This window comes from Microcebus murinus, chromosome 11 (assembly GCF_040939455.1).
Source record: "Microcebus murinus isolate Inina chromosome 11, M.murinus_Inina_mat1.0, whole genome shotgun sequence".
Lineage (NCBI taxonomy): Eukaryota > Metazoa > Chordata > Mammalia > Primates > Cheirogaleidae > Microcebus > Microcebus murinus.
Window position 1 is genome coordinate 101492928 of NC_134114.1, and position 13805 is coordinate 101506732.

Here is a 13805-nt window from a genome sequence, read left to right on the forward strand (position 1 = left end):
GAGAGAGAGAGAGAGAGAGAGAGAGAGAGAGAGAGAGAGAGACGCCCCATACACTGGCTCCCCTCCCCCGTGCGCTGTGCCCCAGCCCTGGCCCGGGGGAATAGGCGGCCGCAGGGCCACAGGGTGGGGGGCGCAGCTGAAAGGGGGGCGCAGCTGAAAGGGGTTGTGGGGGAGGGCCGCCCCGGGCTGGGGTCAAAGGGCGAGCGCCCCGCCCCTCCCGCCCGTGCGCTGGGGGTGGGGGGCGGGGAGGTGAAGGAGGCCAGGCAAGGAGAGGAGGGGGGCTTGAAGGTCTCCACCTTGGCGGGTCCAGCCGTGGAGGCGCATCTTGTGTGAGTGTGAGTGAGTGAGTGAGTGTGAGTGTGAGTGTGTGTGTATACAGAGACAGCCCCCAACCCCGGCCCGCCCCGCCTGTCACCCCCGTCCCTCGGAGCCCGCGGGACCCGGCCGGCGAACTCAACAGGCCCGACCCGGCGCGGGGCCTGGGGCGGGGGGAGGAGGCGGCGGGGAAGCGCAGAGAGGCTCGGCTTCTTGAGCGGGGCAGGGGCGCCCTCCGCCGTCCACGGCCACACCACCCCGAACGCGCCCGATCCCGTCTGGTCTCGGAAGCTAAGCAGGCTCGGGCCTGGTTAGAACTTGGATGGGAGACCGCCCGGGAATACCGGGTGCCGTAGGCTTCTTCTTTTTTTTTTTGCCTCTGGTTCTGTCGCGTTTCTGGGAGTGCGGGGGCGGCCCGGGGTGGGGGTGACCCCCACCCTCAGCGCCCGCCGCGGTGCCTGGCGCCCCAGCCCGCACCGTGGGGCCTCCTCTTGTCCCGAGCACCGCCTCTTGTCCCGACACCGCCGCCACGCGGCAGCATGCGTGGCTTCTGGACAGTCAGGTCTCAGACCAAAGGTCTGCTCTGTGGGAGCCGACACGCTGGAGGAAACCTTGAGAGTCTGAGAGGGGAGGGAGTTCCAGAAGAAGGCCAGGATGTCATTTTGAGGGAGTATGTGACCAGAACTCCTCCCGTTGCTTTTGGGGTTCTATGGGCTACACGTAGGAATCTTTGGTGGTGGCACCTGATGTTGGGGGATCCGGAGTCACACCCAGACCTGCTCCACAGGCCTCCTTTTACTTTTCTCTTCGGATTCATTTTTTTTTTTTTTTTGAGACAGAGTCTCGGTTTGTTGCCCAGGCTAGAGTGAGTGCCGTGGCGTCAGCCTAGCTCACAGCAACTTCAAACTCCTGGGCTCCAGTGATCCTTCTGCCTCAGCCTCCCGGGTAGCTGGGACTGCAGGCATGCGCCACCATGCCCCGCTAATTTTTTATATATATATCAGTTGGCCAATTAATTCCTTTCTATTTATAGTAGAGACGGGGTCTCGCTCTTGCTCAGGCTGGTTTTGAACTCCTGACCTTGAGCAATCCGCCCGCCTCGGCCTCCCAAGAGCTAGGATTACAGGCGTGAGCCACAGCGCCCGGCCGGATTCATTATTTTTAAAAAGTGTCTCTTATCTCTATTATTGCATTTTCTTTTCTCTCTCTTTTCAAGCAGATGATGGGAGTCCAAGTATTAAGGTGACATGTGTTGCCCGTGCCCCCCTCCCCCCCCCCCCCCGTGTTCTTATTCATTTACCTCTCATGTTGTTCCAGCATATTGTGGGGGCACCAATGTTAAGGTCGGGTGCGTTGCCCTCTCCCAGCCTCCCCCCTCGGGTCAGAGCTTCAAGTGCGCCCATCCCCCAGTCGGTGCGTACCCACCCCATTCCTAATGGATGTGTATGCCCATCCCCTCCCCCCACCCGCCCGACACCCACCAGAAGAAGGTGATTCCTCTGTGTCCACTTAGGTGTCCATCGGTTCGTACCCATTTGCTGGTGAGCGCGAGCACGTGGTGCTCGTGTGTCCATTCTTGGGATACTTGGCTTACTGGAACGGGTTCCAGCTCTGGCCAGGAGAACCACGAGAGGTGCCCCCTCACCGCTGCTCCTCATAGCCGAATAGCACTCCGTGGTGTCCACGCGCCACATTTTATTTACCCACTCGTGGGTCGATGGGCACTCGGGTGGCTTCCAGGTCTTTGCGATTGTGACTTGTGCCCTGACACGAACCCTAACCCTTACCCAGCCCGTCTCCTCCACGGCCCCTGCCTGACTGACTCCTTCCCGCCCGGCCTATCACCTGTCACCGTCCTCTGCCCCTGCCTGACACGCTCCTCCCCGCCCGGGCCGTCACCGTCCTCGGCCCCTGCCTGACGGGGCTCCTCCGTCGCCTGGGCCTTCCAAGGGCTTGGTGTGGACGCTGGTTCCAGGACGCCCTCCCAGGAACCCGGTAGCAGGGCGGCCGCAGCGTCTCGCGCAACCCAACCGTCCGCCGGCTGGCCGCCGTGGCTAAGTGGCCTGCGGGGGACGTGCTCCCGCTGTGCCGTGGGGGCCCAGCCTGGTGTCTTCTCTGAGGCCCCGCGGCTGCCGCTCCCCGCAAGGGGATAGCCGCGGAGGTGGGGACCGCCTCCTCATGGGGACGTACACCCAGCTCTCCACGTCGGATTCCGGGGCTCTCTGTCCTGCCAGAAGGCCCAGCTGGCCTGCGGGTCCTTAGAGTGGCAAAAACATCCGAAAACTGAGATGGAGGGTCCGGTGGGTGTCTGCACTTTTGTGCTGGGCACCCCAGGGAGGCCCGGGGGCTGGCTGGACAACGCGGTCTGCTGGGCTGGGGGGGGTTTGGAGGAGCAACTGATGCCCTTTGCACTTTGGGTAGCAAGTGTCTGAGGTGTCTCTGGGCCCTGTGCCATGTGGGGGCGGGGGCGGGGGCGGGGTGGGAGGAGGAGGAGGAGGAGGAGGAGGAGGAGGTGGGAAGGGTCGTGGCCTGCAGTCGTGTTCCCCGGGGTGGCACAGCATGTGGCTTCTTCCACAGGCTGCTTGGCCTGGGCTCCCTGCACCTGGGCCTTTGGAGGACTGGCCCTGTGCTTGCCAACACTTCCTGCAGGGACCCAGAGCTGGGAGGTTGCATCTCTCAGCCCTGGGTCGGGCAGAGCCCCAGCGGGCCATGCCCACAACCTCTCTCAGCAGGGGTCCCCCAGAAGGCTCCTTTGGGACCAGGATTCTCTTGCGGGTGACTCTTTAAGGTCTGGCCCCTGGATGGAGGGGCACCAGGAGTAGAGGAGCAGGAAGGGGAAGGGGGTGGCCATGCGAGGGGACACTTTCAGGCCAAGTCCCAGCTTCAGTCTGATCCTCCTGGGAACCCCGGGGTGGACATCACACCTCCTGGTTGCCCCGCTCTGAGACAAGGAGCCGGGCTTCGCATTCCCACAGCAGCCAGTCGTGGGCTGAGGACACCTGGGGCGTTGGGAACTCCCTGGCTTCTCCTTGGTTTAACATCTGGAGCTGCTTGTGAATTGTGCCGCCACACACACCCGAGTGCAGGTGTCTTCCGCACAGACTGCGGGCCTCGCTCTTCTGAATGCCGCTAGCTCGCGACCCACCCACGGGTGAACCTGGTCAGGGTACTTTCTCTCAGGGGCAGACTCTGATCCGGGCGGGCTACCGGTGTCTCTGTTTGGTCCTTTCTTTCTTCCACTTCGGGAAAGGCTTCCTTACTGGGTGTGGAAATCTCCTATGCCTTTCCTCGCCTATTCTGTCAGCTCTAAAATTCTCTTTCGGTTGCCACCCTCACAGATGGATTAGGAAACTCTTTGCGGTGCACTCATTAGTGAAATGACCTCAATGACGCTGGAATCCAATATCTAATCGCCGATTTTTAGCGAGTCCACACGCCAGGGTGGTTGGGGTCCAGTGCAGCCCCAGCCAGGCCCAGGCCCCTTGGACTGGGCCACAGGAGGACAAAGAGGAGGGTCCCGGCCCCCACGGTAGGTAGAGGTGCGGGCAGTTCTCCAAGGGCTTGGGTGTTTTCCAGAGGGAGGAGATGGAGGGGACTGATTTCTTCAGCGCCCCACAAACCACGCCACCCCACCCCACCCATGGGACACATCCCGAGAGAGAGAGAGAGAGAGAGAGAGAGAGAGAGAGAGAGAGAGAGAGAGAGAGAGACGCCCCATACACTGGCTCCCCTCCCCCGTGCGCTGTGCCCCAGCCCTGGCCCGGGGGAATAGGCGGCCGCAGGGCCACAGGGTGGGGGGCGCAGCTGAAAGGGGTTGTGGGGGAGGGCCGCCCCGGGCTGGGGTCAAAGGGCGAGCGCCCCGCCCCTCCCGCCCGTGCGCTGGGGGTGGGGGGCGGGGAGGTGAAGGAGGCCAGGCAAGGAGAGGAGGGGGGCTTGAAGGTCTCCACCTTGGCGGGTCCAGCCGTGGAGGCGCATCTTGTGTGAGTGTGAGTGAGTGAGTGAGTGTGAGTGTGAGTGTGTGTGTATACAGAGACAGCCCCCAACCCCGGCCCGCCCCGCCTGTCACCCCCGTCCCTCGGAGCCCGCGGGACCCGGCCGGCGAACTCAACAGGCCCGACCCGGCGCGGGGCCTGGGGCGGGGGGAGGAGGCGGCGGGGAAGCGCAGAGAGGCTCGGCTTCTTGAGCGGGGCAGGGGCGCCCTCCGCCGTCCACGGCCACACCACCCCGAACGCGCCCGATCCCGTCTGGTCTCGGAAGCTAAGCAGGCTCGGGCCTGGTTAGAACTTGGATGGGAGACCGCCCGGGAATACCGGGTGCCGTAGGCTTCTTCTTTTTTTTTTTGCCTCTGGTTCTGTCGCGTTTCTGGGAGTGCGGGGGCGGCCCGGGGTGGGGGTGACCCCCACCCTCAGCGCCCGCCGCGGTGCCTGGCGCCCCAGCCCGCACCGTGGGGCCTCCTCTTGTCCCGAGCCGCGACACCGCCGCCACGCGGCAGCATGCGTGGCTTCTGGACAGTCAGGTCTCAGACCAAAGGTCTGCTCTGTGGGAGCCGACACGCTGGAGGAAACCTTGAGAGTCTGAGAGGGGAGGGAGTTCCAGAAGAAGGCCAGGATGTCATTTTGAGGGAGTATGTGACCAGAACTCCTCCCGTTGCTTTTGGGGTTCTATGGGCTACACGTAGGAATCTTTGGTGGTGGCACCTGATGTTGGGGGATCCGGAGTCACACCCAGACCTGCTCCACAGGCCTCCTTTTACTTTTCTCTTCGGATTCATTTTTTTTTTTTTTTTGAGACAGAGTCTCGGTTTGTTGCCCAGGCTAGAGTGAGTGCCGTGGCGTCAGCCTAGCTCACAGCAACTTCAAACTCCTGGGCTCCAGTGATCCTTCTTCCTCAGCCTCCCGGGTAGCTGGGACTGCAGGCATGCGCCACCATGCCCCGCTAATTTTTTATATATATATCAGTTGGCCAATTAATTCCTTTCTATTTATAGTAGAGACGGGGTCTCGCTCTTGCTCAGGCTGGTTTTGAACTCCTGACCTTGAGCAATCCGCCCGCCTCGGCCTCCCAAGAGCTAGGATTACAGGCGTGAGCCACAGCGCCCGGCCGGATTCATTATTTTTAAAAAGTGTCTCTTATCTCTATTATTGCATTTTCTTTTCTCTCTCTTTTCAAGCAGATGATGGGAGTCCAAGTATTAAGGTGACATGTGTTGCCCGTGCCCCCCTCCCCCCCCCCCGTGTTCTTATTCATTTACCTCTCATGTTGTTCCAGCATATTGTGGGGGCACCAATGTTAAGGTCGGGTGCGTTGCCCTCTCCCAGCCTCCCCCCTCGGGTCAGAGCTTCAAGTGCGCCCATCCCCCAGTCGGTGCGTACCCACCCCATTCCTAATGGATGTGTATGCCCATCCCCTCCCCCCACCCGCCCGACACCCACCAGAAGAAGGTGATTCCTCTGTGTCCACTTAGGTGTCCATCGGTTCGTACCCATTTGCTGGTGAGCGCGAGCACGTGGTGCTCGTGTGTCCATTCTTGGGATACTTGGCTTACTGGAACGGGTTCCAGCTCTGGCCAGGAGAACCACGAGAGGTGCCCCCTCACCGCTGCTCCTCATAGCCGAATAGCACTCCGTGGTGTCCACGCGCCACATTTTATTTACCCACTCGTGGGTCGATGGGCACTCGGGTGGCTTCCAGGTCTTTGCGATTGTGACTTGTGCCCTGACACGAACCCTAACCCTTACCCAGCCCGTCTCCTCCACGGCCCCTGCCTGACTGACTCCTTCCCGCCCGGCCTATCACCTGTCACCGTCCTCTGCCCCTGCCTGACACGCTCCTCCCCGCCCGGGCCGTCACCGTCCTCGGCCCCTGCCTGACGGGGCTCCTCCGTCGCCTGGGCCTTCCAAGGGCTTGGTGTGGACGCTGGTTCCAGGACGCCCTCCCAGGAACCCGGTAGCAGGGCGGCCGCAGCGTCTCGCGCAACCCAACCGTCCGCCGGCTGGCCGCCGTGGCTAAGTGGCCTGCGGGGGACGTGCTCCCGCTGTGCCGTGGGGGCCCAGCCTGGTGTCTTCTCTGAGGCCCCGCGGCTGCCGCTCCCCGCAAGGGGATAGCCGCGGAGGTGGGGACCGCCTCCTCATGGGGACGTACACCCAGCTCTCCACGTCGGATTCCGGGGCTCTCTGTCCTGCCAGAAGGCCCAGCTGGCCTGCGGGTCCTTAGAGTGGCAAAAACATCCGAAAACTGAGATGGAGGGTCCGGTGGGTGTCTGCACTTTTGTGCTGGGCACCCCAGGGAGGCCCGGGGGCTGGCTGGACAACGCGGTCTGCTGGGCTGGGGGGGGTTTGGAGGAGCAACTGATGCCCTTTGCACTTTGGGTAGCAAGTGTCTGAGGTGTCTCTGGGCCCTGTGCCATGTGGGGGCGGGGGCGGGGGCGGGGTGGGAGGAGGAGGAGGAGGAGGAGGAGGAGGAGGTGGGAAGGGTCGTGGCCTGCAGTCGTGTTCCCCGGGGTGGCACAGCATGTGGCTTCTTCCACAGGCTGCTTGGCCTGGGCTCCCTGCACCTGGGCCTTTGGAGGACTGGCCCTGTGCTTGCCAACACTTCCTGCAGGGACCCAGAGCTGGGAGGTTGCATCTCTCAGCCCTGGGTCGGGCAGAGCCCCAGCGGGCCATGCCCACAACCTCTCTCAGCAGGGGTCCCCCAGAAGGCTCCTTTGGGACCAGGATTCTCTTGCGGGTGACTCTTTAAGGTCTGGCCCCTGGATGGAGGGGCACCAGGAGTAGAGGAGCAGGAAGGGGAAGGGGGTGGCCATGCGAGGGGACACTTTCAGGCCAAGTCCCAGCTTCAGTCTGATCCTCCTGGGAACCCCGGGGTGGACATCACACCTCCTGGTTGCCCCGCTCTGAGACAAGGAGCCGGGCTTCGCATTCCCACAGCAGCCAGTCGTGGGCTGAGGACACCTGGGGCGTTGGGAACTCCCTGGCTTCTCCTTGGTTTAACATCTGGAGCTGCTTGTGAATTGTGCCGCCACACACACCCGAGTGCAGGTGTCTTCCGCACAGACTGCGGGCCTCGCTCTTCTGAATGCCGCTAGCTCGCGACCCACCCACGGGTGAACCTGGTCAGGGTACTTTCTCTCAGGGGCAGACTCTGATCCGGGCGGGCTACCGGTGTCTCTGTTTGGTCCTTTCTTTCTTCCACTTCGGGAAAGGCTTCCTTACTGGGTGTGGAAATCTCCTATGCCTTTCCTCGCCTATTCTGTCAGCTCTAAAATTCTCTTTCGGTTGCCACCCTCACAGATGGATTAGGAAACTCTTTGCGGTGCACTCATTAGTGAAATGACCTCAATGACGCTGGAATCCAATATCTAATCGCCGATTTTTAGCGAGTCCACACGCCAGGGTGGTTGGGGTCCAGTGCAGCCCCAGCCAGGCCCAGGCCCCTTGGACTGGGCCACAGGAGGACAAAGAGGAGGGTCCCGGCCCCCACGGTAGGTAGAGGTGCGGGCAGTTCTCCAAGGGCTTGGGTGTTTTCCAGAGGGAGGAGATGGAGGGGACTGATTTCTTCAGCGCCCCACAAACCACGCCACCCCACCCCACCCATGGGACACATCCCGAGAGAGAGAGAGAGAGAGAGAGAGAGAGAGAGAGAGAGAGAGAGAGAGAGAGAGAGAGAGAGACGCCCCATACACTGGCTCCCCTCCCCCGTGCGCTGTGCCCCAGCCCTGGCCCGGGGGAATAGGCGGCCGCAGGGCCACAGGGTGGGGGGCGCAGCTGAAAGGGGTTGTGGGGGAGGGCCGCCCCGGGCTGGGGTCAAAGGGCGAGCGCCCCGCCCCTCCCGCCCGTGCGCTGGGGGTGGGGGGCGGGGAGGTGAAGGAGGCCAGGCAAGGAGAGGAGGGGGGCTTGAAGGTCTCCACCTTGGCGGGTCCAGCCGTGGAGGCGCATCTTGTGTGAGTGTGAGTGAGTGAGTGAGTGTGAGTGTGAGTGTGTGTGTATACAGAGACAGCCCCCAACCCCGGCCCGCCCCGCCTGTCACCCCCGTCCCTCGGAGCCCGCGGGACCCGGCCGGCGAACTCAACAGGCCCGACCCGGCGCGGGGCCTGGGGCGGGGGGAGGAGGCGGCGGGGAAGCGCAGAGAGGCTCGGCTTCTTGAGCGGGGCAGGGGCGCCCTCCGCCGTCCACGGCCACACCACCCCGAACGCGCCCGATCCCGTCTGGTCTCGGAAGCTAAGCAGGCTCGGGCCTGGTTAGAACTTGGATGGGAGACCGCCCGGGAATACCGGGTGCCGTAGGCTTCTTCTTTTTTTTTTTGCCTCTGGTTCTGTCGCGTTTCTGGGAGTGCGGGGGCGGCCCGGGGTGGGGGTGACCCCCACCCTCAGCGCCCGCCGCGGTGCCTGGCGCCCCAGCCCGCACCGTGGGGCCTCCTCTTGTCCCGAGCCGCGACACCGCCGCCACGCGGCAGCATGCGTGGCTTCTGGACAGTCAGGTCTCAGACCAAAGGTCTGCTCTGTGGGAGCCGACACGCTGGAGGAAACCTTGAGAGTCTGAGAGGGGAGGGAGTTCCAGAAGAAGGCCAGGATGTCATTTTGAGGGAGTATGTGACCAGAACTCCTCCCGTTGCTTTTGGGGTTCTATGGGCTACACGTAGGAATCTTTGGTGGTGGCACCTGATGTTGGGGGATCCGGAGTCACACCCAGACCTGCTCCACAGGCCTCCTTTTACTTTTCTCTTCGGATTCATTTTTTTTTTTTTTTTTTGAGACAGAGTCTCGGTTTGTTGCCCAGGCTAGAGTGAGTGCCGTGGCGTCAGCCTAGCTCACAGCAACTGCAAACTCCTGGGCTCCAGTGATCCTTCTGCCTCAGCCTCCCGGGTAGCTGGGACTGCAGGCATGCGCCACCATGCCCCGCTAATTTTTTATATATATATCAGTTGGCCAATTAATTCCTTTCTATTTATAGTAGAGACGGGGTCTCGCTCTTGCTCAGGCTGGTTTTGAACTCCTGACCTTGAGCAATCCGCCCGCCTCGGCCTCCCAAGAGCTAGGATTACAGGCGTGAGCCACAGCGCCCGGCCGGATTCATTATTTTTAAAAAGTGTCTCTTATCTCTATTATTGCATTTTCTTTTCTCTCTCTTTTCAAGCAGATGATGGGAGTCCAAGTATTAAGGTGACATGTGTTGCCCGTGCCCCCCTCCCCCCCCCCGTGTTCTTATTCATTTACCTCTCATGTTGTTCCAGCATATTGTGGGGGCACCAATGTTAAGGTCGGGTGCGTTGCCCTCTCCCAGCCTCCCCCCTCGGGTCAGAGCTTCAAGTGCGCCCATCCCCCAGTCGGTGCGTACCCACCCCATTCCTAATGGATGTGTATGCCCATCCCCTCCCCCCACCCGCCCGACACCCACCAGAAGAAGGTGATTCCTCTGTGTCCACTTAGGTGTCCATCGGTTCGTACCCATTTGCTGGTGAGCGCGAGCACGTGGTGCTCGTGTGTCCATTCTTGGGATACTTGGCTTACTGGAACGGGTTCCAGCTCTGGCCAGGAGAACCACGAGAGGTGCCCCCTCACCGCTGCTCCTCATAGCCGAATAGCACTCCGTGGTGTCCACGCGCCACATTTTATTTACCCACTCGTGGGTCGATGGGCACTCGGGTGGCTTCCAGGTCTTTGCGATTGTGACTTGTGCCCTGACACGAACCCTAACCCTTACCCAGCCCGTCTCCTCCACGGCCCCTGCCTGACTGACTCCTTCCCGCCCGGCCTATCACCTGTCACCGTCCTCTGCCCCTGCCTGACACGCTCCTCCCCGCCCGGGCCGTCACCGTCCTCGGCCCCTGCCTGACGGGGCTCCTCCGTCGCCTGGGCCTTCCAAGGGCTTGGTGTGGACGCTGGTTCCAGGACGCCCTCCCAGGAACCCGGTAGCAGGGCGGCCGCAGCGTCTCGCGCAACCCAACCGTCCGCCGGCTGGCCGCCGTGGCTAAGTGGCCTGCGGGGGACGTGCTCCCGCTGTGCCGTGGGGGCCCAGCCTGGTGTCTTCTCTGAGGCCCCGCGGCTGCCGCTCCCCGCAAGGGGATAGCCGCGGAGGTGGGGACCGCCTCCTCATGGGGACGTACACCCAGCTCTCCACGTCGGATTCCGGGGCTCTCTGTCCTGCCAGAAGGCCCAGCTGGCCTGCGGGTCCTTAGAGTGGCAAAAACATCCGAAAACTGAGATGGAGGGTCCGGTGGGTGTCTGCACTTTTGTGCTGGGCACCCCAGGGAGGCCCGGGGGCTGGCTGGACAACGCGGTCTGCTGGGCTGGGGGGGGTTTGGAGGAGCAACTGATGCCCTTTGCACTTTGGGTAGCAAGTGTCTGAGGTGTCTCTGGGCCCTGTGCCATGTGGGGGCGGGGGCGGGGGCGGGGTGGGAGGAGGAGGAGGAGGAGGAGGAGGAGGAGGTGGGAAGGGTCGTGGCCTGCAGTCGTGTTCCCCGGGGTGGCACAGCATGTGGCTTCTTCCACAGGCTGCTTGGCCTGGGCTCCCTGCACCTGGGCCTTTGGAGGACTGGCCCTGTGCTTGCCAACACTTCCTGCAGGGACCCAGAGCTGGGAGGTTGCATCTCTCAGCCCTGGGTCGGGCAGAGCCCCAGCGGGCCATGCCCACAACCTCTCTCAGCAGGGGTCCCCCAGAAGGCTCCTTTGGGACCAGGATTCTCTTGCGGGTGACTCTTTAAGGTCTGGCCCCTGGATGGAGGGGCACCAGGAGTAGAGGAGCAGGAAGGGGAAGGGGGTGGCCATGCGAGGGGACACTTTCAGGCCAAGTCCCAGCTTCAGTCTGATCCTCCTGGGAACCCCGGGGTGGACATCACACCTCCTGGTTGCCCCGCTCTGAGACAAGGAGCCGGGCTTCGCATTCCCACAGCAGCCAGTCGTGGGCTGAGGACACCTGGGGCGTTGGGAACTCCCTGGCTTCTCCTTGGTTTAACATCTGGAGCTGCTTGTGAATTGTGCCGCCACACACACCCGAGTGCAGGTGTCTTCCGCACAGACTGCGGGCCTCGCTCTTCTGAATGCCGCTAGCTCGCGACCCACCCACGGGTGAACCTGGTCAGGGTACTTTCTCTCAGGGGCAGACTCTGATCCGGGCGGGCTACCGGTGTCTCTGTTTGGTCCTTTCTTTCTTCCACTTCGGGAAAGGCTTCCTTACTGGGTGTGGAAATCTCCTATGCCTTTCCTCGCCTATTCTGTCAGCTCTAAAATTCTCTTTCGGTTGCCACCCTCACAGATGGATTAGGAAACTCTTTGCGGTGCACTCATTAGTGAAATGACCTCAATGACGCTGGAATCCAATATCTAATCGCCGATTTTTAGCGAGTCCACACGCCAGGGTGGTTGGGGTCCAGTGCAGCCCCAGCCAGGCCCAGGCCCCTTGGACTGGGCCACAGGAGGACACAGAGGAGGGTCCCGGCCCCCACGGTAGGTAGAGGTGCGGGCAGTTCTCCAAGGGCTTGGGTGTTTTCCAGAGGGAGGAGATGGAGGGGACTGATTTCTTCAGCGCCCCACAAACCACGCCACCCCACCCCACCCATGGGACACATCCCGAGAGAGAGAGAGAGAGAGAGAGAGAGAGAGAGAGAGAGAGAGAGAGAGAGAGAGACGCCCCATACACTGGCTCCCCTCCCCCGTGCGCTGTGCCCCAGCCCTGGCCCGGGGGAATAGGCGGCCGCAGGGCCACAGGGTGGGGGGCGCAGCTGAAAGGGGTTGTGGGGGAGGGCCGCCCCGGGCTGGGGTCAAAGGGCGAGCGCCCCGCCCCTCCCGCCCGTGCGCTGGGGGTGGGGGGCGGGGAGGTGAAGGAGGCCAGGCAAGGAGAGGAGGGGGGCTTGAAGGTCTCCACCTTGGCGGGTCCAGCCGTGGAGGCGCATCTTGTGTGAGTGTGAGTGAGTGAGTGAGTGTGAGTGTGAGTGTGTGTGTATACAGAGACAGCCCCCAACCCCGGCCCGCCCCGCCTGTCACCCCCGTCCCTCGGAGCCCGCGGGACCCGGCCGGCGAACTCAACAGGCCCGACCCGGCGCGGGGCCTGGGGCGGGGGGAGGAGGCGGCGGGGAAGCGCAGAGAGGCTCGGCTTCTTGAGCGGGGCAGGGGCGCCCTCCGCCGTCCACGGCCACACCACCCCGAACGCGCCCGATCCCGTCTGGTCTCGGAAGCTAAGCAGGCTCGGGCCTGGTTAGAACTTGGATGGGAGACCGCCCGGGAATACCGGGTGCCGTAGGCTTCTTCTTTTTTTTTTTGCCTCTGGTTCTGTCGCGTTTCTGGGAGTGCGGGGGCGGCCCGGGGTGGGGGTGACCCCCACCCTCAGCGCCCGCCGCGGTGCCTGGCGCCCCAGCCCGCACCGTGGGGCCTCCTCTTGTCCCGAGCCGCGACACCGCCGCCACGCGGCAGCATGCGTGGCTTCTGGACAGTCAGGTCTCAGACCAAAGGTCTGCTCTGTGGGAGCCGACACGCTGGAGGAAACCTTGAGAGTCTGAGAGGGGAGGGAGTTCCAGAAGAAGGCCAGGATGTCATTTTGAGGGAGTATGTGACCAGAACTCCTCCCGTTGCTTTTGGGGTTCTATGGGCTACACGTAGGAATCTTTGGTGGTGGCACCTGATGTTGGGGGATCCGGAGTCACACCCAGACCTGCTCCACAGGCCTCCTTTTACTTTTCTCTTCGGATTCATTTTTTTTTTTTTTTTTTGAGACAGAGTCTCGGTTTGTTGCCCAGGCTAGAGTGAGTGCCGTGGCGTCAGCCTAGCTCACAGCAACTTCAAACTCCTGGGCTCCAGTGATCCTTCTGCCTCAGCCTCCCGGGTAGCTGGGACTGCAGGCATGCGCCACCATGCCCCGCTAATTTTTTATATATATATCAGTTGGCCAATTAATTCCTTTCTATTTATAGTAGAGACGGGGTCTCGCTCTTGCTCAGGCTGGTTTTGAACTCCTGACCTTGAGCAATCCGCCCGCCTCGGCCTCCCAAGAGCTAGGATTACAGGCGTGAGCCACAGCGCCCGGCCGGATTCATTATTTTTAAAAAGTGTCTCTTATCTCTATTATTGCATTTTCTTTTCTCTCTCTTTTCAAGCAGATGATGGGAGTCCAAGTATTAAGGTGACATGTGTTGCCCGTGCCCCCCTCCCCCCCCCCCCGTGTTCTTATTCATTTACCTCTCATGTTGTTCCAGCATATTGTGGGGGCACCAATGTTAAGGTCGGGTGCGTTGCCCTCTCCCAGCCTCCCCCCTCGGGTCAGAGCTTCAAGTGCGCCCATCCCCCAGTCGGTGCGTACCCACCCCATTCCTAATGGATGTGTATGCCCATCCCCTCCCCCCACCCGCCCGACACCCACCCGAAGAAGGTGATTCCTCTGTGTCCACTTAGGTGTCCATCGGTTCGTACCCATTTGCTGGTGAGCGCGAGCACGTGGTGCTCGTGTGTCCATTCTTGGGATACTTGGCTTACTGGAACGGGTTCCAGCTCTGGCCAGGAGAAC

At 62.2% G+C, this 13805-nt stretch overlaps 4 pseudogenes; all 4 read left to right on the top strand.

Annotated features, from left to right (window-relative positions):
• The first annotated feature begins 555 nt into the window (after positions 1 to 555).
• LOC142873959 (uncharacterized) lies at positions 556 to 674 on the top strand (annotated as a pseudogene).
• A 3847-nt stretch (positions 675 to 4521) lies between these two features.
• Positions 4522 to 4640, top strand: LOC142873960 (uncharacterized; annotated as a pseudogene).
• A 3840-nt stretch (positions 4641 to 8480) lies between these two features.
• LOC142873961 (uncharacterized) lies at positions 8481 to 8599 on the top strand (annotated as a pseudogene).
• A 3833-nt stretch (positions 8600 to 12432) lies between these two features.
• On the top strand, positions 12433 to 12551 carry LOC142873962 (uncharacterized; annotated as a pseudogene).
• The last annotated feature ends 1254 nt before the right edge of the window (positions 12552 to 13805 follow it).